This window comes from Canis lupus, chromosome 9 (assembly GCF_048164855.1).
Source record: "Canis lupus baileyi chromosome 9, mCanLup2.hap1, whole genome shotgun sequence".
Taxonomy (NCBI): Eukaryota; Metazoa; Chordata; class Mammalia; order Carnivora; family Canidae; genus Canis; species Canis lupus.
This window is the reverse complement of record NC_132846.1, coordinates 17,004,089-17,031,944: the sequence shown is the minus strand read 5'-3', so window position 1 is coordinate 17,031,944 and position 27,856 is coordinate 17,004,089. Positions and strand designations below refer to the sequence as shown.

At 38.2% G+C, this 27,856-nt stretch overlaps 1 protein-coding gene and 1 pseudogene across 10 annotated transcripts in view; both read left to right on the top strand.

Annotated features, from left to right (window-relative positions):
• SLC25A21 (solute carrier family 25 member 21) overlaps positions 1–27,856 on the top strand; it is a 469,006-nt gene that overhangs the window by 162,020 nt on the left and 279,130 nt on the right. The gene's annotated exons all lie outside the window — the stretch shown is intronic.
• LOC140639842 (phosphatidylinositol 5-phosphate 4-kinase type-2 alpha pseudogene) lies at positions 575–6,982 on the top strand (annotated as a pseudogene).

Here is a 27,856-nt window from a genome sequence, read left to right as displayed (position 1 = left end):
ACTTCTCTGACCACAGCTGGGAAGCATTCTCTGATTTTAAGAATTCATGTGATTAGATGGGCCTACCTGGATGATCCAGGATACTATCCCCACCTCAAGGTCATTCATCTAATTATATCTGCAAAAATTACTTTTTTCATGTAAAGAAATCTATTCAGATTTCAGGGTTTAGGATGGGGTCTCTTGGAAAGCTATTATTTTGCCTACCACACTATTTTTCACTTTAAACTAGTTTTTCTTCACAAATCTCTCTCTTTTTTACAAAGGGTGTCTTGATTTTTGTGGTCTGTTAGGTGCTGAAAATGTCATTCTGTGGCCTATAATAGTGAACATAAATGATATTGATGTAGAATGAATGAATGAATGAATGAATGAATGAATGCAGTGTTCTGTTTTACCTCAAACTAATGGTGAAACTCAAAAGAAAAATTACAGGGGCTGAGCGCGGAGCCGCAGCGGGCGCGGAGTCCGGGCGGGGCGCAGCCTCCCTCCTCCGCGGGGCCGAGCGGGTGCAGCGGGCGCGGTGGGCGCAGTGGGGCGCAGCGGGGCGCAGCGGGCACGGCGGGCCGGGCCGCCGCGGGGGGGATGCGGCTGCCTCCCCGGGCCGGCGTGTAGAGAGGGCGGGTCCCCGGCCTCGGGAGCGCGGCGGTGGAGGGGACAGAGGCAGCGGCCATGGCGACCCCCGGCAACCTGGGGTCCTCCGTCTTGGCGAGCAAGACCAAGACCTAGAAGAAGCACTTCGTAGCGCAGAAAGTGAAGCTCTTTCGGGCCAGCGATCCCCTTTCGGTCCAAGAGACCCCATCCTCAGCGTCCTGATGTGGGGGGTAAACCGCTGCATCAAGGGACTGAGCCACGTTCAAATCCCTGTTAGGTTGATGCCAGATGACTTCAGAGCCTATTCAAAGATAAAGGTGGACAATCACCTTTTTAACAAAGAAAACATGCCAAGCCCCTTCAAGTTTAAGGAATACTGCCCGATGGTTTTCCGTAACCTGCGGGAAAGGTTAGGCCTCGCTGATCAGGATTTCGGGAATCCCTTGCCCCGGAGCGCACCGGTTCCCACGACTCCCAGGCACGCAGCGGGGCTCGACTCCACACCGCCTACCACGAAGGATACATCATCAAGACCACCACGAGTGAAGATGTGGCCGAAATGCACAACATCCTGAAGAAATACCACCGGCACGTAGTAGAATGTCACGGGATCGCGCTCATCCCCAGTTCTTGGGCAGGTACCGGCTTAATGTTGATGGAGTGGAAACATACGTGATTGTTACAAGCAATGTGTTCAGCCCCCGCTTATCTGTGTATGGGAAATCCGACTTACAGGGCTCCAGGCGGCTCGAGAAGCCAGCGACAAGGAAAAGGCCAAAGAACTACCGACCCTGAAGGATAATGATTTCATTAATGAGGGTCAAAAGACTTATATTGTTGACAACAACAGAAAGGTGTTCCTGGAAAAACTGAAGAAAGATGTCGAGTTTCCCGCGCAGTTAAAGCTCCCGGGCTACAGCCTAGTGGAGGGAATCCACGCTGTGGACAGAGCCCAGCAGGAGGAGGTGGAGCGTGAAGAGGGTGGCGGGGAAGGGGGGTGACAGGATGGCACCCACCCCGTCGGGACCCCTCCAGGCAGTCCCGGGGCGCGCTGAACGGCTCCCCGCGCTTGGCTCCTGGCGAGTCTGATCCGAACATTGACGTTTATGGAATTTAAATGCCGTGAAAACCCGCCCAGGAAAGAGGTGTACTCTATGGCCATTACTGACATTTTGACTCATTATGATGCAAAAAAGAAAGCAGCCCACGCGGCAAAACCCGTTGAGCGTGGCGCTGGTGCAGGGATCTCCACCGTGAACCCAGAACAGTATTCAAAGCGCTTTTTGGACTTTATTGGCCACATCTTGACGTAACCTCCCACGTGGCCTTGGACGGACGTGAGCCCGGGAAGGAGAGAGGAGAGGTGGCTTGGGGGTAGGAAGCATGAACACGCCTCCGCGTTTACATCTCCAGGCCAAGACGACTGACTCGGAGGCCACTCGCTTTAACAGCTACCTGCTATTTCCCAGCATCGTTCTAGCTATTTCTGACACATAGGTGTGTGCCGCGCACGTGTGTGTGTCTGTGCGTGCGTGTGCACGCGCGTATGCGTGTGTATTAGAAATTAATTAATGAAAGCCGATCAGCTTCAGTCAGAGTGCGTTTGGGCAACAAGCCTCCGATTCCTGCTGTGGATGGAAGGACGCATGGATGAGCATGCGGGGGGAGGGGGTGAAGGAAATGCATGTCAGACCAACCATGTGGGCGTCACGCAATAAACTGTGGATCAGTTTATTTTCTGGAGTCGAAAGATGTGACAGTATTCATAATAATAATGAAGATAATAATAATGATGATAATAATGATGGTGATTAAAAGAAAAAACTTAAAAAAAATTACAGATCAATTAACTGGTGTATGTGTTTGTAAATTTTCGTTCTAAAGCAGCAGTTCTCAACCTCGAACTTATATCAGAATCACCCAAGGGGTGTTGTAAAGTCCTGATACCCAGGCACACGACATGCAAATTAAGTCATAATTCCTGGGGCCATAAATGGCCTTACAAAGTTTCCAGGTAATTCCAGTGTGTAATCAGGGTTATGATGTTTTACAAGCCTTAAATTGTGTAATATATTCTTAACTTGGGGAATGACAAATGAAGAGTTTTTAACATTAGAGTTTTCCATAGTAGGTGGTCTTTGTATTGAATAACTCTGACTTGTAAGATCTGAATAGATTGATGAAAAGCAGATAGTTTCATTTATCGCAGGCAGCCATGACCTGTAGTCAAAGCACCAATAATTTATTTTCATTTTTAAAATAATAGAGGATAAATTATATTGTTCCCGTTCTTTCTGCCAGAGCCTTTATGATTAGAAAAACCTGAGAAGCATTAATATTATAGGCCTTAGAACCAAAATAACTAACAAACCAATCAGGTATTAAAAATGCCCAAAATAGGGGGTGCCTGGGTGGCTCAGCCATTTAAGCATCCGACTTCACCTCAGGTCGTGATCTCAGGGTCCTGGGATTGAGCTTCATGTCAGGCTCCCTGTTCAGCAAGGTGTCTGCTTTTCCCTCTCACTTTGCCCCTCCCCCTGCTTGTTCTCTCTCTCAAATAAATAAATAAAATCTTTTAAAAATGCACAAAATAGAAAAAATACTCACAAATGGAAAACTTCGAATAAATAATATATATATAATAATACACAATTATAATTAAGAAACTGGGATATTTACCTTTTCTAGTGTTAAATTTGTATTATCCTAAAATCTGCCAGCCAATATTACTTAAAACTGGATAAAATAGCACCACTTCAACACACTGGGAGGAATAATGGGACAATATAAAACTAATCTGGCCAGAAGATTCTGGCCAGACATGCAAGGGTCTCATTTCAGAACAACTTGAGGAGCCATTTGACCCAGCATCAGGGAAAACAGAAAGAGAACTGCAGTCATTTGCTTATTTAACTATTTTTAAAGACATAATTAGTTCTATTGAATTATTGCAGTGGAGGAAGGATGGAAATATGAGAACTAGTGCAAAGTAGGAGGGGAAATAAAGGCAGTGGGAACTCAACTTGAAAATTTCAAAAGCTAAATAATGTTGAAAACAAGGACCACATTGGTTTAACGTCTTGTTTCCTTTTGTTTATTACTGGGCAGTAGAAGGTTTGTGGGCCTGTGTATGGAAGCAGTATTGGTAGGTTCAATGTACCCACATTTCACTGATCTTGGTTCTGCTGAGGGCAGTTCTAAACAAATGGTTGATAGAGTGGTCTTTATGTTTGTTCTCAGATGATAGCCCAGGCTCCCACTCTGCCTATTGTAAAATGAATTTAGTCCCTCTTTGGAGTATATAAGCTGCTTACAGAGAGAGAAAAGAGCAGGGATGAGTCAAACTGCAGACAGGATATCGAGACTTATTTGTCCTCTCCAGTGACTGGCCACATGAAGAAACAAAATCCATTTTCCAGCCATTTTATTCAATACACTTCACAGACTTTCAAGTTCCTAAAAAAAAGACCAATGAAAGGCAAATGTCTGATTATTCTCCCCATTCTGGCAAAGAAATTGGTTTCTCTCCTTTTGTTTCTCTACATTTTATTCTTGCCCTCCTCTCCTGAAGGGATCAAACAGCACAGAATGCAGAATCTTTGGGACCACCTTTAAGATATAATGCATTTTTCTTTAAAGACTCCTTTCCAATCTGGGAAGCAGATAACAACATGGTTTTGAGAATGACATCTTCCCCACTCCCAATGCCTAGCCACTCAGGCTTAATTAACTAATCAGTCATCACTCAGGTATTTATACCTGAAATAAATCAGTTATTAGAAACTGAAGTGTTCCTTTTTGGGGGGTTGTTTGGTTTTTGTAGATAACTTGTTATCTTTGAGGTTACTAATATTGTGCATGGTTCATTCATCATGTGTAAGCAAAAAAAAAAAAAAGAAAAAATAGAAAGAAAGAAAGAAAGAAAGAAAGAAAGAAAGAAAGAAGAAAAAAAGAAAGAAAGAAAAGAAAAGCTCTTCTCTTTACCAAAACAATGCATAATTCCTTCCAGTAAATGGAATATTGTCCTCATAGACTGATTTTGATGTTGTTGCTGTTCTCATTGAGTGTAGTCATTTTCTAGGTTTATGATAAACTTAGGTGAAAGATTGTCAAGTGCCGCATTTGGGAGATTGATGAGGTGTTCCTTTTCCTCCTTATAAATTCACCCAGAAGTGCACCAGTTTTCAGGGGGCCTTTTTTCCATGCAAAGGACTGAATTAGTCCCACATTAGTTAACATTTAAGATAATAATAACGATAAAATTTATTGTCTGGAAATGAAAATATCAATCTCTCATACCCAATTTGTCCGTTGTGCTTTGGTACAACCTCAATCAAAATTGAGTTAATCAGGAGTGACCTCATAGGGTCACTAACTCTAAAATTAATTCTGGTTTTAATGATATACGCCTCTAATTTATACCTAAAAAGTGTGGACCACCTGTGTTGTTGACTGGTTGTGATCATCTTGAGACCTAAGGGATTTGTATCAAGAAAAAATCCAGACATACAGGATACATGTTTCTTTAAAGTGATGCTATAAAAATTATTTTCTCGATTAAATCTGTTATTCATTTTTTATTTTGTAAAGCCATAAAACTCGTGGCTTTGAAATGATTGAATATATGTTTGTGATTTGTTTTCACTAGCCTCTTTCCTTATTCCCTGTCTCCAATGACACCATTCATGTAGCATAACCACAAATCTTTTAAAGCACATTTCGTAGACAGGACTGCATTTGGCAGGGCTATAGCTTGCAGTGATACAATTTTATAGAAAATAGCAGTATTAATTAGATATATGCTGGTGAGCTAGAAGTAAATGTTTATGATTATTGTCTAAAGCCAAACAGGAAAATGTAAAAGCAATAATAAATATGTTCTCTCTCATTCCAATATACCAGCTTAGGCAAATTTTTGGCTGGAGAAGCATAAGTGAGTAATTAGATAATTGCTGCCTTGATTGAGCTTAATAGGAAACATTTCAATTAGGCTAAAACTACACAGAAAGGAAGTGGGTTTTTTACAAAGGGAAACATTCCTTGTCATGCAACTGTCAGCTTGTGCCCACACTAAGAGATGGGATTAAGTGGATCTCTGCAAAGGAAACAAAAAAGAAATGATTGCAGTAATTAGACCTATACTTAAACATTGTGTCTTCTGATAGAATTTCTTGATGATTCTAGGCTCGATAACGCAGCCCCTATAAATGTCTTGCCTGTAACAAATTACTGCCTTAAATCTATGGCAAAACAAGTTCCTGGAAAAAAAAAGTTATGATTTTCTCATACTACAAAAACTAACATTCTAGAATTGCAGGCCTCTTCGTGAAGCCACCTGCATGCTAGCAAATAATCAGAAAAGCCATTTGGGGCTAGTTTGCATGGTTAATAGTCTCTCCTTAGCATACCTTGAGTGTATGTATCCAGTTCCTGACTCAGAGCTGGAACCAGATGTAAAAATGCTCCTTTCAAAGGATAAATGTCTGAAGAACAGTACTATTCTTAATGTCCTGGGAGTTGAGGTAGTGATGTGACCCTTTGATCTGTCAGCATAGGGGTTTTATCCATTGGGAAGTCACATTGTTCCACCCATGGGTGGTTAAATTCATGGGAATGATGTAATATAGATGCCATTTCAGGGCCCCAGCAGGTTGCAAATTGCCTAGCCCAAGGCCTCATACATATAGACACTTAGTAAATTGATGTTTTAATATTGCTTTATTTTGTTTAAGATTTTTAATTTATTTATTCATGAGAGACACAGAGAGAGAGAGAGGCAGAGACACAGGCAGAGGGAGAAGCAGGCTCCATGCAGGGAGCCTGATGTGGGACTCGATCCTGGGACTCCAGGATCACGCCCTGGCTGAAGGCAGGTGCTAAACCACTGAGCCACCCAGGGATCTCCTTAATATTGCTTTATATGAAAAAGACAATAGCTTGAGCTCTTGCTAGATGAGAAATGGAGAAGCCACTGATAGAACACCAAATTATTATATCACCTCTAGAAATATGATATGTCACCCAAATCTTGTAAGGATCTTGTCAAGACAAACACAAGTCCCATTTAAGGTATGCTACTGCACTGATGCTACTGAAACAGCCCAAAAAGCAATTGATTCCTTCTGTCTTTCTGGGTGGGCATCCTTCTCTCTCAGTGTCTCTGCTGTACAGGGGAAGCAGCGTTAACAGCCCACATTAAGAGGTGGCAGCATTGGAGAGGCCCTTGACTTCCTTGTATTGTGTAGGGGTTAAGAGCATGGCATTAGAATCAGTTGGGCTTTGTTACTTGTTCTGTGACCTCTGGAAAGTTACTTAACTTTTTCAAACTCAGTGTCTTCATCTGTAAAATAGGAATGGTAAAAAAAAAAAAAATAGGAATGGCAATATTACCTCCCTCTCAGGGTTGTCATGAGGAATTAATGACATGATGCTTAGCACAATTAAGCACTCAAACATTCTTGGCTCCTATTTTATTAGAGGGCACGAGTTCTCATGATAGAGCACAATGCCTAAGAAGTGCTTTTTAAAGTCAGGGGTGCAAGGGTTTGCTTCTCCATTTCCTTTTCTAACCAGCACCCAAAGTTCAAAAGTTTTGAAGAGGTGTCAGGGCCACCTCTGGTCTGCTTCAGTCTGCCAGAATGTAAAACTAGTGTAAGGTCTGTGGAGCCAAAACTGAGATGAACTGAAACCCTGCATCAAGAGGTCCCCATTAACAGTCCCCCCACTTCTGGCCAGCAGTTGGGCAGATGGGCCATCTCTTACTGTGGTCAGTGGCTCTGTAGAGAAAGCAGCCTTCCTTACTCATACCCAGGTGACATAGTCGGATGTGTGATGTTCTTTCAGTGTTAATGACTAGAAATGCTGCATTTGACTATTTGCATTATTAGGATTTGAACATAATACAGGCTTTAGTTGTTGTTAGTTTTTTAGAAGCCATTTGAGGGGAAAATGGGAAGCCGTTGAATAGAAGGATTTACACTGATTTGTTTTCCAGCACAGCAGGGTAGGAACTCCAAGCTTTTGACCATAAAGTTAAAGAGCTTGGAAGCTTTAGTTTTAGATTCTTAAAATTAGATTGTGACGGATCAATAGTCTGTATAGTAGACTTGGTAGTGAAAGTTACTTTGGGAGATAAATTTGTAAGCATTTCATGCACCCCATACAGAATTATTTCTATTTCTTTTTTCAGGCTTCTCAAAACCAATCACGATAGGTTAAATGAGAAAGAATTTTAGACTCTCATTCAGTGGGTAAAACCTTAATTAGTTTCTGTCTTTGGGGAGATGGTCTACTAAATGAGGAAGTGGAAGAGAACCCACAGATCAGTTCCATAGAGCAAGCTGGAGGTAGTGCTTTTGGGGGCTGAGAGGGCTTATGTAGCTTGACAGGCCTTTGCTTTTCATGATTAGCTGATAGAGGTTTCCACACCTCCTGTCCCCATTTGTCCTTAGACTGTTTATGACCAATTTTCCTATAGGGAAATGCTAACTTGGAATCTCAGGTGGCAGACCCCACTTTTGTGGCAAGATTTAGGTGTCATGTGTGTCTAAAGGACAGAGAAATTCTTGTCTTTTCTATTATACTTCTTCCTATATGCTTTTGCATTCAGAAATGTGGCCTTTCCCTAGGAACCCTTTTTACTGGGAATTCTGCTTTATGACAGCATTTTGACTTGCTGCCAGAGAAGCTGGAAATGAAGGAAGTTCAAGATAAATATCAATGGTGATTTTTTTTTTCTTGGTCACTCTCTTTCTCTCTCTCTCTCTCTCTTTTTTACAGAAAAGTCATATGCTCATATCCTAACTTGTCCCAATAGAGGGTCAATTACAACCAGTTGGCTGTAAATCCAATCCAACAAAAACACTGAGAGAAGGAACTGTAGCAATAGATACTGAGGGTCTCTAGAATCACTATAAATGTTAAGAACGTGTCAGCTGTGAACTCCGGGCCTTTAAGCGATATTTTAGGACCCAGTGCTTCCCAACATAGCCCCTAATGAATAAAAATGAGCCAGGCATTTTTGTATGGTTAAGGTTGTCTTTTCCTCCAAGAAATCTTTTAAAGTTAAAGCAAAGTCATAGTTAAAATTTCATAAATAATATGATTTTAAAAGTTCATTAGCAGGCTGTAATAGTCAAAAACAATATGTGTTCAGAGAGGGATGTTCACAGAGTACATCGCAGTGATAATAATTACATTTTAGGAATCAAAAAGGATTTTAGAGGTGGCAGCCCTTGGAAAATCTTTTTGACTACGTTTTGACCATTATACATCTAAACAGTTTTGAAAACTGAAAAAGTTAAGAGGACTTGATGTGCTGGTGAGAACAAAGATTCTATATTGCCACAATAGTTGCTCACTTCCTGGGGGAGAGCAAATGACAAAGCATGCATTATTTGGCCCTTCATGTAGGTGAGAAATGAAATCCAATTTTTTCATCCTGCATATACATACAATATGAAATATGATCATTTAGAAACAAGAGCAATAAAGACCCCTTGCCACATGGCAGTAATTTCTTTCAAAAAAATGATTTTTGCATTCTATGAGATGTTTGTCTTCTAATAGGCTTCTTGAAGACATTCTGGCAATGTGCTAGAATTCTAGGTTTTCGTCCTGTTATTACCAAACTATGGGATATTTAACAAGTAATTAAACCTCTGTAGGCCTTGGTTCCTAATATATAAATCAAGATTGTTTAATTAAAGGTTTAGATGACCATTTCCAGCTCTTACATTCCAGAATCTATGAACCACTTTATCCATTAAACCTCAACCTTGGCAGTGAATCAGAATCAGCTAGGGAGCTTTAAAAATTGCAGATACCTTGGCCTCATCCCACAGAGGTTTCAATTCAGTATATCCAATTCCACTCAGCTTCTGAGTGAAGCTTTTAAAAGTTTTTTAAATGTATATGTATACCCAGAGGTGAGATTGCAATAAACACTTAACTCCTTGCTAGGCACTCCTCATGTTCCTAGATAGAGGAGCCTGATCTAATTAGTCAAAACAGGATAAAATCTATCATATAAAATATTCCCATTTTGGTTTTTACATCCTGGATGCTAGCCCCTTTAAAGCCCCATTCTTTCATGCCACCTCATTACAAACATATAAGCATCTAATATATCAACTCACCTGTCAGATAAATGGTAGAAGGGTATACATGCTGACTAACTAACCTGTGAATACTGTAACTTATAGAAGAAGTATATCCTATTTTATCTAGTCCATGAAATCATCTTAAGTGTAGAGATTCCTTGATAGGAAGGACTAATTAGGGGATAAAGAAGTATCAGACAATTTTGCATTTACTCCTTGCAACCAGATAGGCATCAATATTTCATCTTACAGATAAGGAAAGTAAGTCTCAGTGAGGCTTATCTTTCTTACCCAAGATCTCCCCACAAGGTCATGTTACCAGAGGGAGTAGAAAAAAGTAGCCCTTCACAGCAGGGCTTTTCAGATGCTCCTATGGTCATCCTTACACAGGCCTATCTAGTTGGAGGGCTAGCTTAGGCATCCCCAGGCTCCACTCCATAGTTTAAGAGCCCTTTAACTTGGAACTTTAGGAAAATATTTAGGAAAATAATGAAAAGAAATACTTGAGAATGGTCAAACCCATATGGAAGAATCATGGTAAAGACAAGATATGAGCAGCTCTCTTAAACCCAGCAGTAAGTACCATAAATTGGTAATATGTAATTTGGCAGTATGTATCCCTGCCAAATCTTAATAACATTCACATCTTTTGACCTAGTACATCTAATTCCAGGAGGCTGTTCTAGGGAATAATTATTGGTGTGGACTAACATTTGAATAAAAATAATAGAATTGCTTTAGAATAGTATGTATAATAGGAAAAAAGGGAAAAAAATCTAAATATTTACTGAAGGTGAATAGTTCACTATACTTAAGTACATCCATATGATGAAATATTGTATAGCATCAAAAATAATGCTTCTGAAGAGATTTTAATGAGGTGTGGAAATATTAATGCTATTATATGAAAAAAAGATACAAAACTATATGGTATGATCTCAACTATAAAAATAAAGGATGTAAGCATTAAAAACTCTAAAATGTTAACAGTAGTTATTTCCAAGTAATAAGATTACAAATACAGTTCATTTTCTTTATACTTCAATGCACTTAAAATTTTTTCTGTAAGTCATGAATTATTTTAAGAAGTGGGAAACATTAAAATATACTTGTGAAAAAAAGAATCATAGAGTTTGGTTAGAAAAAGAAAATTGGGGATCCCTGGGTGGCACAGCGGTTTGGTGCCTGCCTTTGGCCTAGGGCACGATCCTGGAGACCCGGGATCGAATCCCACGTCGGGCTCCCGGTGCAGGGAGCCTGCTTCTCCCTCTGCCTGTGTCTCTGCCTTTCTCTCTCTCTCTCTCTCTCTCTCTGTGTGACTATCAAAAATAAATAATTAAAAAAAAAAAGAAAAAGAAAATTGTACAGAAATAAATTAGCAATAGTGGACCAGAGACCTCAGTTCTAAATAATCTAAGCAAACCCACCAAATGCCATTTACTTTGGTAGAAATCCATCTTCTCGGGGCCATGTTTTCTTCATGTGTCAAATTAGGGGACAGGATCAAAGGAATGTTAATGACATTTTTATCTTTAAGATTAAAAAAGACTCATCATAACCCTGCTAAAAAGAGTCCATATTTTCAGATAAGAACAAAATAGAAGTGTTACCCAATAATTTCTCTTGTCTTACTTTTTTTTTTTTCCTGCTTTGAAACAGAAACTAGACGATAGCAGAAATTCCCATGGTGTTTCAAGGGTATTAATAATTTTAGTATATAGGGCACAGGATCAATATAGATAAGCTTATAGACATATAAAGTATGGCTGATTAGATACTCTGAAAGGCTCCATTACTTAGTACAACTAAATATAGATAAATTAGAAGCCTAACTCTCAAAGCATTCCCAGGACTGCAAGAAGCTAAGTCTTTAAGAGAATCTTTAAGTGCAAAAACAAAGCAATAAAGAAACAGAGAACACCTAACAAACAAACAAAACAATACAAAATAAAAACTAACAAAAACAATCAGAGAAAACCCCACCCTTGAAATAATCTCTCCCCCAAACAACTGAGAACTGAAGTCAGAAAGGGGAGCAATAAATGATTGGATCAGGAGACTTAGACTGAGGCTTCCTATAATATCAGATTGCTATCCTAAAATTTCTGGATTATCCAGGACCCTCTGTAGGGAAGTTTACATGATCTCACAATGATTATGCCTTAGTCTCATGGGAGAAAGAAACTCAAATCCTCTTTATAGGGAAGCAACCTCACTATAGTTGTTTGGGATTCCCACAGATAAAGTCCAATTAAATGAGTTCATAAAAATCATCCAGGCAGCCAAGTGAGTGGAGGCCCAGCAGGGTCAGGGCATTGGCTACATTTAGGGAGATTGAGCAAATAAGTGAATGGACTGAGGAAAATGGAAATAAAATTTCTCACTTTTGGAGATGGACGTTACTAATATGAAAAGGAGAATACAGAGCATACCCTGTGGCATTGGATCGGAATTGCAGATATTGGTATGAACTCATGACTTCCAATATAGAGATAGATAGGTATAGAAATAAATATAAAAGTAAAAATGTGTGTATGTAGACTTGTGTATATATGTACATGAATATATTTTGTTGCTCTGTCCACTTGAGAGTGCCTGAAAGATCTCTGTAATTAAGAGCACATGTAATACTGAGACCATCGTTTCTAAGTACCATTTTCCACTAAAAGGAACTAAAGTATCATTTTCCACTAAAAGGTTCCTTGGAGAAATGGCTGATATCAGGGTTGGGGCAAGGATAGTCTAAGATAAGCTTGGACGTCTTTTTTTTAATATTTTATTTATTTATTCATGAGAAGCAGAGAGACAGAGAGGTAGAGACACAGACAGAGGGAGAAGCAGACTCCATGCAGGGAGCCCGACATGGGACTCAACCCCGGGTCTTCAGGATCATGCCCTGGGCTGAAGGTGGCACTAAACCGCTGAGCTACACAGGCTGCCCAGCTTGGAAGTCTTATACCAGAAAGTAACGACATACTCAAAGAATGATGGGAATATATGAAAAGGACATACAAAACTGTTTGAAGAGGCTCTTACTGACCAAATTTGGGACAATTTGAGCACTAAAATAATTCTAATGGCTTATATCACATTGAATAAAATAGGACTCCAGAGTCCTCACTGTATAAACAAATAGGTTACAGGGATAAGAGAAACTTTTTTATGTGGAATGTCATTAAATGTAGAGGTAATATAATTAGAAAATATAGTAGCCATTATAATAAAATTAATTCAGTCAAGAAATATCAATATAGGCTAATATTTGACATCATGTGCCTCCTGATATATTGCCCTGAGGTAACAGCATACTTGTTTAAGAAGCTGAATCTTATCATGAAGAAGCATCATAAAAACTCAAAGTGAGACACATTCTACAAAATCATTGACCTATATAATCTTAGAAAATGATAATATCCTGAAGGTCCAGAAAAGACTTAAGAACTCTTTGAGATAAAAGGACACTGAAGAAGCATAGGAACTAAGTGCATTGTGTTATTCTTGATTGTATTCTTTGCTATGAAGTACATAATTTGAACACTTAAAGAAACTCTCGGAATTCAGAGTGAAGGATTTAAAGAAATTCTTTGTGCTATTCTTGCAATTCTTCTCTAAGTTTGCATTTATTTCAAAATAGAGCATTTTAAAAATTATTGCACAATTTTAGAAATTCACCAAATAAGGAATGGGAGTCAGTAGAAACAAATAAAAAAAAAAGATTTAAATCTATAAAAATTTTAGGTATTTGAATTATAAGATTAAAAAAAGTAAAATACTGTTAGACAATTTTTAAAGAAATGAAAAATGGAATTTAAGCACACAAGGGAAAAGAGACTTCTAAAAGCTATTATTCAGGTTAGAAAAAGAACTAAATTTAACTTGTAAAAGTGAACGAAAAATGTTGATGTTAAGAATCCAATGTACAAGCCAAATAGAAGATAAAAAAATTGAAAAGAATATGGTGAATTGGAAGAAGGAGCTAAAGAAATTATCAAAAGTGGCTCAAAGAGACAAAAAGGAGTGAAAGTAGAATTGAGAAGTTAGGAGACATCAAAAATGCAATGCAAAGGTCCACTATACATCTGATAGACTGTCCAGATGGTATACTGAAGAGAATGGAGAAGCATCAATATTTAAAAAAATAACTGATGTTTGAAACAGATGAAATGTAAAATTCCACAAGTAGGGCACCTAGGTGGTTCAGTCAGTTAAGTGTCTGCCTTTGGCTCAGGTAATGATCTCGGGGTCCTGGGATCAGCCCCTCATCAGGCTCCCTGCTCAATGAAGAGTCTGCTTCTCCCTCTCCATGTAGTCCTCTTCCCTCCCTCCCTGCTTGTGCCCTCTGCTCTCTTTCATGCTCTCTCTTTCAAATAATAAATGAAATCTTTAAAAGAAATTCCACAAGTAAAGGTAGCACTATCATATCCCAAGCAGAAAAATTTTAAAAGTCTATACACAGACATATCATAGTAAAACTGCAGAACACCAAAGACAAAGAGAAGATCATAAGGTAATTCTATTTTTAATTTTTTTTTTGAGGAACTCCATAGTGTTTTCCACTGCACCAGTGGCTGCCCCAGTTTGCATTCCTACTAACAGTGCATAACCATATGATCTAGTAATTGCACTACAGGGTGGGTATTTACCCAAAGAACATGAAAACACTAAATTGTAAGAATATATGCCCCCCTATATTTATTGTAGTATTATTTACAACAGCCAAATTATGGAAGCAGCCCAAGTGTCCACTGATAGATGAATGGATAAAGAAGATGTGATATATACACACACAGACACACCCCCATACACACACACACTGAATATTATTCAGCCATAAAAACAAATGAAATCTTGCCATTTGCAACAACATGGATGGGTCTACAGAGTATAATGCTAAGTGAAATAACTCAATCAGAGAAAAAGAAATACCATATGATTTCACTTACATGTGGAATTTAAGAAACAAAACAAAAGGAGCACCTGAGTGGCTCAGTGGTTGAGCGTCTGCCTTTGGCTCAGGTCGTGATCCTGGGGTCCTGAGATTGAGTCACACATTGGGCTCCCTGCAGGGAGCCTGCTTCTCCCTCTGCCTGTGTCTCTGCCTCTCCCTCTGTGTCTCTCATGAATAAATAAATTTTTTAAAAAAAGAAACAAAACAAAGAAAAAATGAAGAAGCAAACCAAACTCTTAACTAAGGAGAACAGATGGTTACTACAGGGGAGGTGAGTGGGGGGAGAATGGGTGAAGAAGGTAGAGGGGATTAAGGATGCACTTATTTTGATGAGCACTGAGTAATTTATAGAATTTTGGAATCATTATATGCCTTGAAACCAATATAACAGTGTATGTTAACTACACTGTAATTATTAGTAAACAAATAAATAAAATTTTTAAAAAGACAAAAAACCTAAAAACAGCCAGAAAGAAAAGATGAATCATCTAAAAAGAAATGATAGCTGACTAACAGTAGATTTCTCAATAGCCGCAGGGAAGGCCAGGAAAAAATGGAGAACATTTTTTACAATGTTGTCAATCTAGATTTTTGTAACCACCAAACCGTATTTTATTAATGAGCACAAAACAAAGATATTTTCAGTTGAAAACAGAGTTTATCTCTAGTAGTGTTATGACTGACTTGTGCACTCCCAAAATTTTATATTGAAGCCCTAACCCCCAGTATTTTAGAATGTAACTGTATTTGGAGATAAGACCTTTGAAGAAGTAATTAAGTTAAAACAAAGCCATTAGGGTGAGCCCTCCTCCAAATTGCTTGGTATCTTTATAGGAGAAGAGATTAAAACATACAAAGAGAGACACCATGTTGTATGTGTGCACAGAAGTATAATCATATGGGATGAAATAATCAGAAAACGGTCATTTGCAAACCAAGGAAAGACCTTAGGAGAAATCAACCCTGCCAGTTCTTTGATTTTGAACTGCGAGCCTCTAGAACTGAGACAAAATAAAATTCTGTTGTTTAAGCCACCCATTCTTGGATATTTTGTTTGGCACCTTTAGCAAACTAATATAAGTATGTCTTTCCATTTACCAAAAAAACTTCAAGAAAAACACTTTATACTTCAAGCACGAGAAGACCTTATCAGAAAGGTTTGAGATGAAAGAAAGAATGGTGGGCAAAAAAATTGGTAAATATTTAAATACACATTGTATAAAATAATAGTAGAAATGGGTTCTGAACACCAGGATTCACAAACCATGACTTAAAAACCAGATTCTCCAGTTGCTTCTGTTTTCTTTCCTTGCCTATCCGGTCTACCTTTGCAGCAATGTAGACTGTTAAGGATATTTCTGAGTTGTTTTCTCTGAGTACTAAGGGGACTGCAGTAACTCTCAGCCAGTGTTAGTGTTGGTGGTGCTATTTAGCATGTCACTCAAGAGTCAGGATCATTCAGGAGGACCAGAGTCAGGGCCTGACTCAGATGTTCCTTCCCAAGGGAAGAGTCCCTTTTCATTTTCAACCTTGGAGGATTTGAGGTTGATTTTCTTGAGTGAATCCAGTTTTTCCATTATTCTCTTCAACAGTATGTCAATTTTAAACTTGATCAGCTCTATCTAAAGTTATAATGACATGAGCTGATAAACAAAAATAAGTGAGAAAATTTTCCTCTTTTCATTTTTTAAGGGAACATCAAATTATACCAGGCTTTTTACTCTTCGTCTCACCTCTCTTAAGTTTGACCTGTAGGTGAACAGGATTATTTCCATTGAACAAGCCCCAGTTGGGTGTAGACAAGTGTGGTTCTTTTAAGTATATAAGGATCTTCATCTGTGTTTGAACTATATGTTCATCACTTACCGGTGTCAATGTTAAAATGTCTGGGAAGCCTGATGAGATCTCAGAGAGGAAAGGAAATTCTGAAATGTAATACCCTCTTCTTGGCTGCACATCATTTCATACTCTTTCCCTTAGTCTCTATCTTTAAAACAGTATCATAAGCAATTTTGTATGGGGAGCCCCCGGGGGCTCGGCGGTTTAGCGCCGCCTTCAGCCCAGGGCAGGATCCTGGAGACCGGGGATAGAGTCCCGCCTTGGGCTCCCTACATGGAGCCTGCTTCTCCCTCTGCCTGTGTCTCTGCCTCTCTCTCTCTCTGTGTGTCTCTCATGAATAAATAAATAAAATATTTTTAAAAAAATAAGCAATTTTATATAATACAGTGTCATTGCAATTCTTTGTTTACAACACTGTCCCTTAAATAGCTATGATGGAGCAAATGAAAGGAAAAGGAAATAAGAGGAAAGACAATAGATTACACAGAATCCAATTGAGTTTGCCACTATCCTTGGGTTACATGGAATGTATTTCTCATAAATATATGGGGTAAGAAAGGCAGAGATAATATTAAGCTATGAGGATAGGGTGTTTTGTTTTGTTTTGTTTACTGCCATATACTATCTCCTATGCCAATTTATATATATATATATATATATATATATATATATATATATGTATATATATATGGCATAAGTAGGCATCCCCAAAATATGTGAAATAAGTAATTCAGACTGTAATAGCCCGGCTATGATTTTCCCTCTCACATCTAATTTTAGATTAAAAATAATAGAAAGATGCAAAGCTATGAAAATGTACCCAGCCATATAGACTATTCACCAAAAATGCACTCAATAAGTGTATAATGTCTAGAAGACCTTTATACCATGTTTCAGAGTCTATATATAAGACTCTTGAATGTCAAGTGAAGAGAAAAATAACGTTCTTTTAAAAAACTTTATGGGTATTAAAGTCCTCAAATATTTAATATGAGATAAAAGGCCAAATGTTTGTTTTGGATTATTATTCAGGCATACTTTATGATGGTTATTAGCCATTCCTTTGCCTATTTTGAAAAAAAATTCAGAGGCAATCAGTGTCTTTAATGTTGACTTGGAAAAGTAAAGCAACACAAACAAGTATATTCCCTTAGATAAAGAGAATATTACTTTTTTTATTTATGATAGTCACAGAGAGAGAGAGAAAGTTTCATTTTTTTTTAATTTTTATTTATTTATGATAGTCACAGAGAGAGAGAGAGAGGGGCAGAGACACAGGCAGAGGGAGAAGCAGGCTCCATGCACCGGGAGCCCGATGTGGGATTCGATCCCGGGTCTCCAGGATCGCGCCCTGGGCCAAAGGCAGGTGCCAAACCGCTGCACCACCCAGGGATCCCTAAAGAGAATATTACTTAGTAAAGTATATCTGCATTAGCCAATGTAAAAAACTACCAAAAATGTACTAAGATCACTAAAGGTTAAATATCCTACTATTCATACATTTCCGTGTATTTTAAAAATTTTGTTCTTTGTTTCCTGTAAGCAAGACCAACTGGATGAAAATAAGATTACTGTGTTGTGATATTTGAGTAATGTTTTACTATTTTTGTACACTTGAGTCAATTCATTAAGGCGTGTCCACACTATACTATGAATAATACACAATGAATAATTTTAATTATTAAATGAGTCACGATTTCTGTGACAGTATATTTTAAAACAACTTCTTCATACATTTTTTTGAAAGGAGTTTAAAAGATTCTAAAATCAGTTACAAAGTTCAGTTTGAGACTGAGCTTTTAGTGTTTACTTCTAAGCACTAAAATCACATAGTGTTGATAGTAACAGATATTCTCCATGTTTTATGAGCATTTTCCGGAATAAATGACTATATAGGGTCACTACATTCTTTTTTATTTTTTTATTTTTTTAAGGATTTTATTTATTTATTCATGAGAGACACAGAGAAAGGCAGAGGCAGGGACGTAGGCAGAAGGGAGAAGCAGACTCCCCGCAGGGAGCCCGATGCGACCCGATCCTGGGTCTCCAGGATCACACCCTGGGCTGAAGGCGGCGCTAAACTGCTGAGCCACCCGGGCTGCCCCGGGTCACTACATTCATATTGTAAAGGTCGCATACTCATAGGGATGGCCAGTAGAAAACTTACAGAGTGTTGTTTGCATGACACCAAAACAGTCATTCACTTCATTAAAAATGCAAGAGGTAAATTCAGTTTCTAAATCAGCCTGTTGAGTATTGAGTAGAATAAATATTCAGCTCAGTGTTTTTTTAAATAGTTGTCATTATATATACCCAACTTATGCTTTAGTAAATAAATAGAAGACAAAGAACAACCTCTTCTATGATGGTCTCATCCTACAAGCCAGAAAAAAAATGTCACTGACCTTAGGGCTGCTGTGTACATAACTAATTATTAGGTTAAATCCCTGAGCATTGGACGAGGACTGGAATTACACTCAGAGGATACACTGTCCATGCATTTGAGTGTTTTTGTTTTGTTTTTAAGGAAAATCTCATTGTTTAATTGAGAAAGAATTAGCTTCCAGGAAACAGATTAGGAATTTATGTTTCATTTAAATTTGGCCTTAGAATTTGCTGGATTATAGTCTGCAGATCCTTTGCCATGCACAGAATTCTTTTCTTTCTATATAAAAAATAAAAAATGAAGATGTTAGCACCATATTTAATTTACACCAAAAATTTTTAAAGTGGATTTTGATGGCCTCCATGATCTGTTATTTATTTAACCAATCAAAAGATTGTTGATTGTTTACCTTTAGACAGTTTGAGCAAGTTTGAAAAAATACTACCTCAGCTAGTTTTTAGATTACTTCACAGTCCTCTACATTAATTTTTACTGAAATTTTTGGTTGACTTGTTTTCCAGTATACTGATATAAGCTCTGAGGGAAAAGACCCCATAGTCTACTTTGTTTGAGTTCCTCAAAGAACAAGATACTTGACAAATACTTGGGTTTTGCTAGTACCAGCATCATGACATCTAAACGGTTATGCTATATTGTTGTCTTATGGCACAGTATCTTATAAAGGTTAAGAATAGCTGCTAGGTAGTAATGACCGTAGTAAGTTATCCAACATTACTCTGATCCTCACAATGTGCCTGATTTACAGGCAATCAATGGCCCAGGGACTGATATCACCTAACTCTCTGGGAAAAGGACATTCACTTCCAACTCAGTTGAGAATAACTAAGTCTAAAAGAGAAATGGTGGATAACATGCAAAACTTGATCTTCCAAGCCAAATAATTGTGATATTCTAGAACATACTAAAAGCATGTAGATATTATGTTCATAATTCTACATATTAGATTTTATATTTTACTTTGAAGTATGAGTACCATTATGAAACAATTTATTTATATACATCTATATACATTTATTATTTATATACAGATAAGTAGTATCCACTTAAAATTGCCATCTTAGAATTGTTGCAGCAGTTCTACTGCTGCCCAAAAAATCTTTGTTATTCTTTTAGAGCCAGTTTGAGTCACAGAAGAAAACAATCACTCCTATAGTAACTTTATAATCACATCTTGATTTTAACCAAATGGTATCTAGCTGGATCACATTATTGCTCATGGTTTCCTCCAAATGACATTTGAATATTTACAAAATTCAAATTAACTCTCAAAAGAAAAACTTTATGACCACTGAGGAAAGTATAACAGAAAAAGGAGAAGAAAATGAAAACCTCTGAGGGCATATCCAAAATAATTCCTTAAGTGCCAAGTGCAAAGAGAATGCTAATGATATCCATTTGTCTTAACAAGACTACAACTTTGAAGGGTACAGCATGTGTTTCAATTTTTTTAAATTAAGTAATATCTTTATATTTTAAGTGATATCTTCTCTCTTTGGGAACGATGTGTGTGGTATAGACAATAGTGTCATCTGCTATGACACTAGTTGGTAGGATCTAAGAAAACGAATTTTATTAGAAGGCATCTCTTGTGTTAGAACATACAGAAAATGATGTTGTAACATTTTTCTTCAAAGGTTGTCCTGCTGTAAAAGAGGAGAGGTAGCAACAATTGTTTCACCAAGAGTTTGGGAGGAAGCGATGGCAGCTATTACAGACCTAGAGGTCCCCACCAGTGTTTGTGTATCATTTTTTGTGTGTGTGTGTGTGTGTGTATCATTTTTAGGGAGAATCTATATTATTTCTGGTGGTGATATGGCAAAAATTTTCGGTGAGACCTTTCCTGAAAACTTTTTTTTTTTTTAATTTGTTAAAACACTTGAGCATTTACTTTGTGCCACTGGATTTGCAAAAAAGAATCAGATTGAGTCCTCCCTCTCTGATCAATTAAAAAAGAATGCCCCATTCATATCAGGAGAAGGAAGTGTTTATTTAAAAATGAGCCACATCTCCTCCTTCCAAATTACAAAACCAAAATGTTGAGGACATATTAGTCAATGGATCTCTCAATCAGAAAAGTAAAGATGGAGGATGGAATAAATAATTAAATGAAGTTAGAAAAAAAATAATGCCTTGAAATCAAACTCCTAAGTAGAAAAGTGTAATGTGTTTAAGAGGAAAGGCAGGTCATGTAAACATTTTGTCCTGCAATTACATAAAGGGAAAACTTATGATCTGAATAACATTTATTCCCAAGTACATGTGTTCTGGCTGAGAAAATAACTTGAGTGGCTGTGATGATGATTAGCTAGTGGGAGATGAGGCCCAAGGACTTCCATCCAGCCGGGAGGCAAGAAGAGATGACTAGTACTTTTCACGCAGGGCTCTCAAAGCTAGAGGATCAACTCCCATAGGGTGGCAGGTGTGGCAACACAGTCAGGGGAGCCTACATGAGGTGCAAATACTGAATGAAACTTGGTTCCTCCTGAGGCCAAGCATCTGCTTGACCCCCTGGTGCCTGGAGAGTGACTCAGCAATTTCCAAGAGCCTAGGCTTGAATCAGCCTCACCCTGGGGGTGAGGGCCTCCTGGAGCTTGGTTTAGCCAGATTGGTGGATGAAAATTCACTCACCGTGTCCTGACCCCATGTTGTACAGGCCCTTTGCATTTGAGTTTTGTTTTGTTTTTTTTTTCATCAACAGGCGATGGCTTGTTCTTAAGGAACTGCTAATTATTTAATTTCAGTGATGCCTAAAATATGGACTATACAAAATCAAATGAGATTCTGTGTAACAACAGAGAGAAGTCTGAGAAGCGACTGTGTAGCTATGAGCCTTGGGAAGATATTTGACATCAGTTAGGGCTTGCTCACCAAAATTACTCAGGTCAAAATTGCTCAGAACATATAAAGGTTGAGATCAGTTTGGCACAAGGAGTGGTCAGAATGTCTTATATGTTCTCATAAGCCATGTACACATAAGGGGACCCCCAACACTTGTTTGGGACCTGCCTACAATTGTTTCATGGGCTCACTGCGCCTTCCTTTCTTCCTATGCTGCGTGATTGGTGGTCTGCTGTACACTGTGCAGATGTTCTCCTGTGCTATTTCATGATTATTTTTCAAGTGGCCTCTTAGTCAAGGGATGGCAGGTCAGCACATGGAAACATCTGCTCTTACCATTTTTCTAAGCAAACAGCAGATGGCATTGCTGCTGTCCTTTTGATCTGGAGCAGAAATTCCCATGGCTGAGGTGTTGGTTTACATTGATGCTGCCTGGCAAGGGGCTGCCTGAGGGTCTGCCTCCCCCAACAGTAGCACTGCTTACAGATGTTTTCTCTGCAACTCACATTTTTAGTTTGTTTTTTCCTGTGACTCTACTTCTGCAGGGTGTCTTGAACTTTGATTCTTCCTCCTGTGACTATTGCTTGATCACTTCCGTGCTATCAACCATGGTCCCCAGATTTCCTCTCATTTGTCACCTGTTGGGGTTTCTATTATTGTTGCCAAAAAGGAGACAGTAAAGCTGTCACCTCAGGATTTGGGCACTGGATATGTATGTGCCACACACTAAACAAGGTTATCTAGAAAATATTTGGACCACCACTTTTTCTAGGTGCTTTCTTAGCCAAATAAAACCATCTTAAAATTACATTTTTAACGGTTGAATTTGTAGAACTGTAATGTATGTGTTAATTTTGTAATCATTGAACAACTGTTATCTTTTTAAACAGTGGAAATATACAAAATACATTTCTTTGACTTTGTTTTCCAGGTGGAATGTTAGTGTGTTAAAAGAAAAAAATTATTTCTTACTTTTTTCCTTGATTTATATTGGATTTCTAATGTATATTTCATTGTAATATAGCCTTTAGTCATCTGCTGTGCTTCCTTATTCTCTAGCATCTTTCTTTGGTAGGTGATTTTTCTTTGATGTCATTAGTCAAGTTCTTTATGTATGTCTTGACTTCTGCCTAGTTTTGTATATCCTGTCAGGAGTTCCAGGAAGCTTCAATTTCCTCATCTGTAAAATGGGATGATTATTTTCCTTATAGGACTGTTGAGGATTAAATGAGATAATATGTGCCTCAAAAGTGCTTTTAAAACGGCAATCGTCATCTTCGTCATCAGTCAAGGAGTCAGCTTAATCATTTCCTTGCTGAAATGTTGGGTACTATTACTAGTTTTTCTTTCTCACTGTAGGTCCAAGTTTGATTACCTTTTATTATACTACTTGGTTTCTTGTTTTATGTATTCAGACTCTGTATTAGTTTTTTATATCCTTAGAGAACTATACTCAGATATAATTCTTGAACTTTGTTCATTTTTGAACTTTTTATAAATATTATAGTTTATTGGCTCAAAAATCCCCAGGTTCACACTTATAACTTTAACATGGTATAGTAATGATCACATTTAAAGATTTATTCTTATCTTTGCCTTTGGTTATTGGCAAAATAAACAAAGGCCAAATTGTTATAAACTCTCACAGAGTGACTGAAATATGTCTGCTGTAGAGAGTCCCAGGCTTTTCCATATATTTCCAATCTGCTCACTTTCTTGTCAGAGTTCCATGCCATCTGATCTGCAGAGCCTATTATGATACCAAAAGGCAGGTGTGCCTGCACTGCTGCTCTGCATTGTTTCTGTGTATCACATGGCCAGGCTATGGTACCTCCATTGAATTTAAATTTTATGCAACTACTGATGTCTGTTAATATTTTCACAAAATTAGACTTCAAAATGGCCCAATTTTTTAGGGTATGTAATTTTTCATAGCAAGGTATTTGGATGCTCAGGAAATATAAGCTTTCAGGATATTCAGCAGCTGCCTAAAGTGATTAGAAAAAAAGAAGTAATACATGTGCCTCCTGTCGTCGTTGTTGTTGTTGTTGTTTTTTTTTTCTGGCACCAGAGTTTAGAACTTTTAATTTGTCCCAAAGTGGCTGAAGCAAAACTCATGATAAAACAATTCTGCCTTCCTTTACAGTCATCAGTGAAAAATAAAAACAAAACCATTTGTAGGGGAAAATTTTTTTCTACATGGGAAAAAAACAATATAAATTCAAAACTTACAGATAAGTATTAGCTCTATCATCCATCTCTTTAAAAAGTTTATATGAATATCCAGTCAAAACCAACAGTGTATCTTCCTTGAAATATTATCTCTACAAATTTCCAAGTAGACCACAGGATTGTATACTGTCTTGGAATGTACTCAGAAGGCTCTGTCATTGATTAGGTAACAGAGTAAAAACCCCAGAGTCCTTTTCTTTCAAACGGACAAGGGAAAGACAGAGGGATGGAAAAAACTATTTAAACTTTGCCTTCTTTCCATGTGCCTTCTGTTTTTTAAGACGTGTTCTCAAATGGAGATGAGTTGTCAAAATGAAGGTCTTGGTACATGCCACTCTTTCAGAATTATATTACCAAATAAAAAGGGAGGAGTAGAGGGGATATTTAAGAGAAAGTGTGACTCATTTTTCTAACAAGAAAAGGCAGTCACCAACTTTGTGTGGAAACAATGCAGGAGCACGTCTGTTAACATCTAAGTCATTCTAGAAGTTGGGATTACCAAGAGTCAGTAAACTTTAAATACCGGTGATTAGTTTACGTAACACTGGAAAAACAAATCTCCTTCTATCTTTCAGACAAATATTTCTGGTGAGCCCATCCCAGTTTCCTTTTATTTCACTTCCACTCAACTCTTTTGGAGTTTGTCAAATCCTCTCATTGAAATGTTACTCTTTTTTTAACCCTCATATGTAGCCTTAGGTATAAAGCAGTCCCAAACAGAGCCTTACCCATTCTTAGCTAACTTTTTTTTTCTTAATTTAGCACCATATTTTACTTCATCTTTGCAAATTTGGACTTGAAAATTTGATTTGCCATCCTTCCTTCTTCTGCCCTAGTTAGGCTCTCGATCTTCATTTTTTATTTTTTATTTTTTATTTTATACATTTATTTTTTATTGGTGTTCAATTTGCCAAGATATAGAATAACACCCAGTGCTCATCCCATCAAGTGCCCCCCTCAGTGCCCGTCACCCAGGCATCCCATCCCCCCACCCACCTCCCCTTCCACCACCCTTAGTTCGTTTCCCGAGTTAGGAGTCTCTCATGTTCTGTCTACCTCTCTGATATTTCCCACTCATTTTTTCTCCTTTCCCCTTTATTCCCTTTCACTATTTTTATATTCCCCAAATGAATGAGACCATAAAATGTTTGTCCTTCTCCGATTGACTTATTTCACTCAGCATAATACCCTCCAGTTCCATCCACCTCGAAGCAAATTGTGGGAATTTGTCATTTCTAATGGCTGAGTAATAGTCCATTGTATACATAAACCACATCTTCTTTATCCATTCATCTTTCGATGGACACCGAGGCTCCTTCCACAGTTTGGATATTGTGGACATTGTTGCTATAAACATCGGGGTGCAGGTGTCCCAGCGTTTCATTGCATCTGTATCTTTGGGGTAAATCCCCAGCAGTGCAATTGCTGGGTCGTAGGGCAGATCTATTTTTAACTCTTTGAGGAACCTCCACACAGTTTTCCAGAGTGGCTGCACCAGTTCACATTCCCACCAACATCCTCGCCAACATTTGTGGTTTCCTGCCTTGTTAATTTTCTCCATTCTCACTGGTGTGAGGTGGTATCTCATTGTGGTTTTGATTTGGATTTCCCTGATGGCAAGTGTCGATCTTCGTTTTTTAAATGGGTTCTCTTGCCCTATTTCCTTTCCCTCTTTCCCTGTGAGCTCTCAGTTTATTCCTCCAGTTTTTTTATTCTTTGATCTTTAAAACTTACTTTACAATCCAATCAGATCTGTTTAACTATATAATTTATCATACTTTAATTCTCCTAATGAGAACCTTTCTTCTTATTGATTATGTGATATTTTCTCAATCCGTAAATTCATCACTTTTCAACTTTAGGAGATGAACTCCAAAATTGGCCCTGTCATCTCTCCTGAACCCAAATCTGTCTTCCTCATTCCCTGCTGTATGTCCATACATCCCCTCCAACACTATCAACTCATCATGTGTTTGGTAATGGAACCACTCAGTCATCCTACCCTACAAATTGGATGTTTTCTTTACCTTATGGCTCCTCCCTTGTCCCACATTCAATGGTCACCACATCCCATTATGTTGGCCTCAGAATATTTCTTATATCGATTTGCTTGGTTCCATGTTCATGTCACTGCACTTACCACTCCTCCTGTCCTCCATATTTCCTGACTTATAACCCATCTCCCTACTATTACCATCACCCCCACTGCATGTACAACCCTCAGCTTCCCTGCCTCCTGCCACATCCAACCCATTTTACACATGATTGCCATATTTTTCTTCTTAAAATGTGGCTCTGGTGATTGTTTATTTTTGTCCCAAATCTTTCAATGCCTTTCTACAGTCTACAGAATAAATCTGACTCCTTTTTGGATGGTTAAGATATTCTTCATGTTAGCCCCATTTATTCTCCCATCCTCTCCTCCATGCCTTCCAGACTCATATACTCTAGGCATTTTTGGATTTCTCTGAACTTGCTCTGTCCTTAAGTTCTTTCTGTTTCATTTTTCTCATGTTCCTTTTTTCGGGCTCTTTAAAACTTCCTCCCCAATTTCTGTCTGCCAAGAATCAGGTTATTCTTCAAGATCTATTCAAATTCCAATTCTCCATAAAGCCATCCTTGATTCTGCTGTGTTGCCTCCCATGCCTGCTGGCCAGTCTTCACTTTACTTGTTCCTTTTTTCTAGTTTGTCAGCCATTACCTACCCTTATAGCTTATTGTGGGGGGGGGGGTGAATTTAAGATCAGTAAAGGATCTGTGGGGATCCTTCCATGAGGACCACTGCTTTAATTATTCTTGTGTTCTCCATGGTGCCCAAAATAATGCCTTACACATGTTTGGTACTTGATAAATATGTGCACACATATTACATAAACATATAATTAAAAATTAATCTCCAATATCCCATATTAATCTCCAATATCAACAAACAAATATTTATTTGTTTCCTGTTCAATTTTTTTTTAAAGATTTTATGTTTTTATTTGAGAGAGAGAGAGGGCATGAGTCAGGGGAGGCATAGAGGGAGAGAGAGAAGCAGACTTCCCACTGAGCAGGAAGCCTGACGCAGGGCTCAATCCCAGGACCCTGGGATCATGACCTGAGCCAAAGGCAGATGCTTAACTGACTGAGCCACTGAGATACCCCGATTTTTTCCTTTTTTAAACAAAATGTTCATAGCCTATGTTTCTTTACTTTGCAATACATCGAGACTCAGGACCTCCTTTTCTTAACTGGGACTTGTACTTTGAGGAAGAAAGTGGGAAAGAATCCCTCAAAAGTGTTTGTATTGTCACTTCTGGATTAATGGAGAATGCTGAAAGAACTGGGAAGTTTCATTTTAGTTTGCCTTGCTAGTGAGCTTACATATTTACCTGAAGCTTAAAAATCTTGAAGAACTTTATTTACTTATATATTTATCTCTTCTTTAAGATGTCTTTGAGTAACTATGGGCAGGGACTCAGTGAATATATTCAATGTGTGAATGTCAAAAGTACAAATGAATATATAAATACAGACTATAAATGTAAAGAAGCTGGAAATCTTAACATAATTTCTTCTAAATCTCTTCAAAGAGTGATATATTAGCAATACGTCTAACCTATTCTTTTTTTTAAGATTATTTATTTATTTATTCAGAGAGACACACAGAGAGAGAGAGAGGCAGAGACACAGGCAGAGGGAGAAGCAGGCTCCATGCAGGGAGCCTGATGTGGGACTGGATTCCAGGACTCCAGGATCAGGCCCTGGGCGGAAGGTGGCGCTAAACCGCTAAGCCATCTAGGCTGCCCAGCCTAACCCATTCTAATGCATTACCTTTACTTTTAGTTCAATACAGGGATACCTACATGGAAATATTAGGTTGAGCCATATGAATCTGATGATGTTTTTAACAAA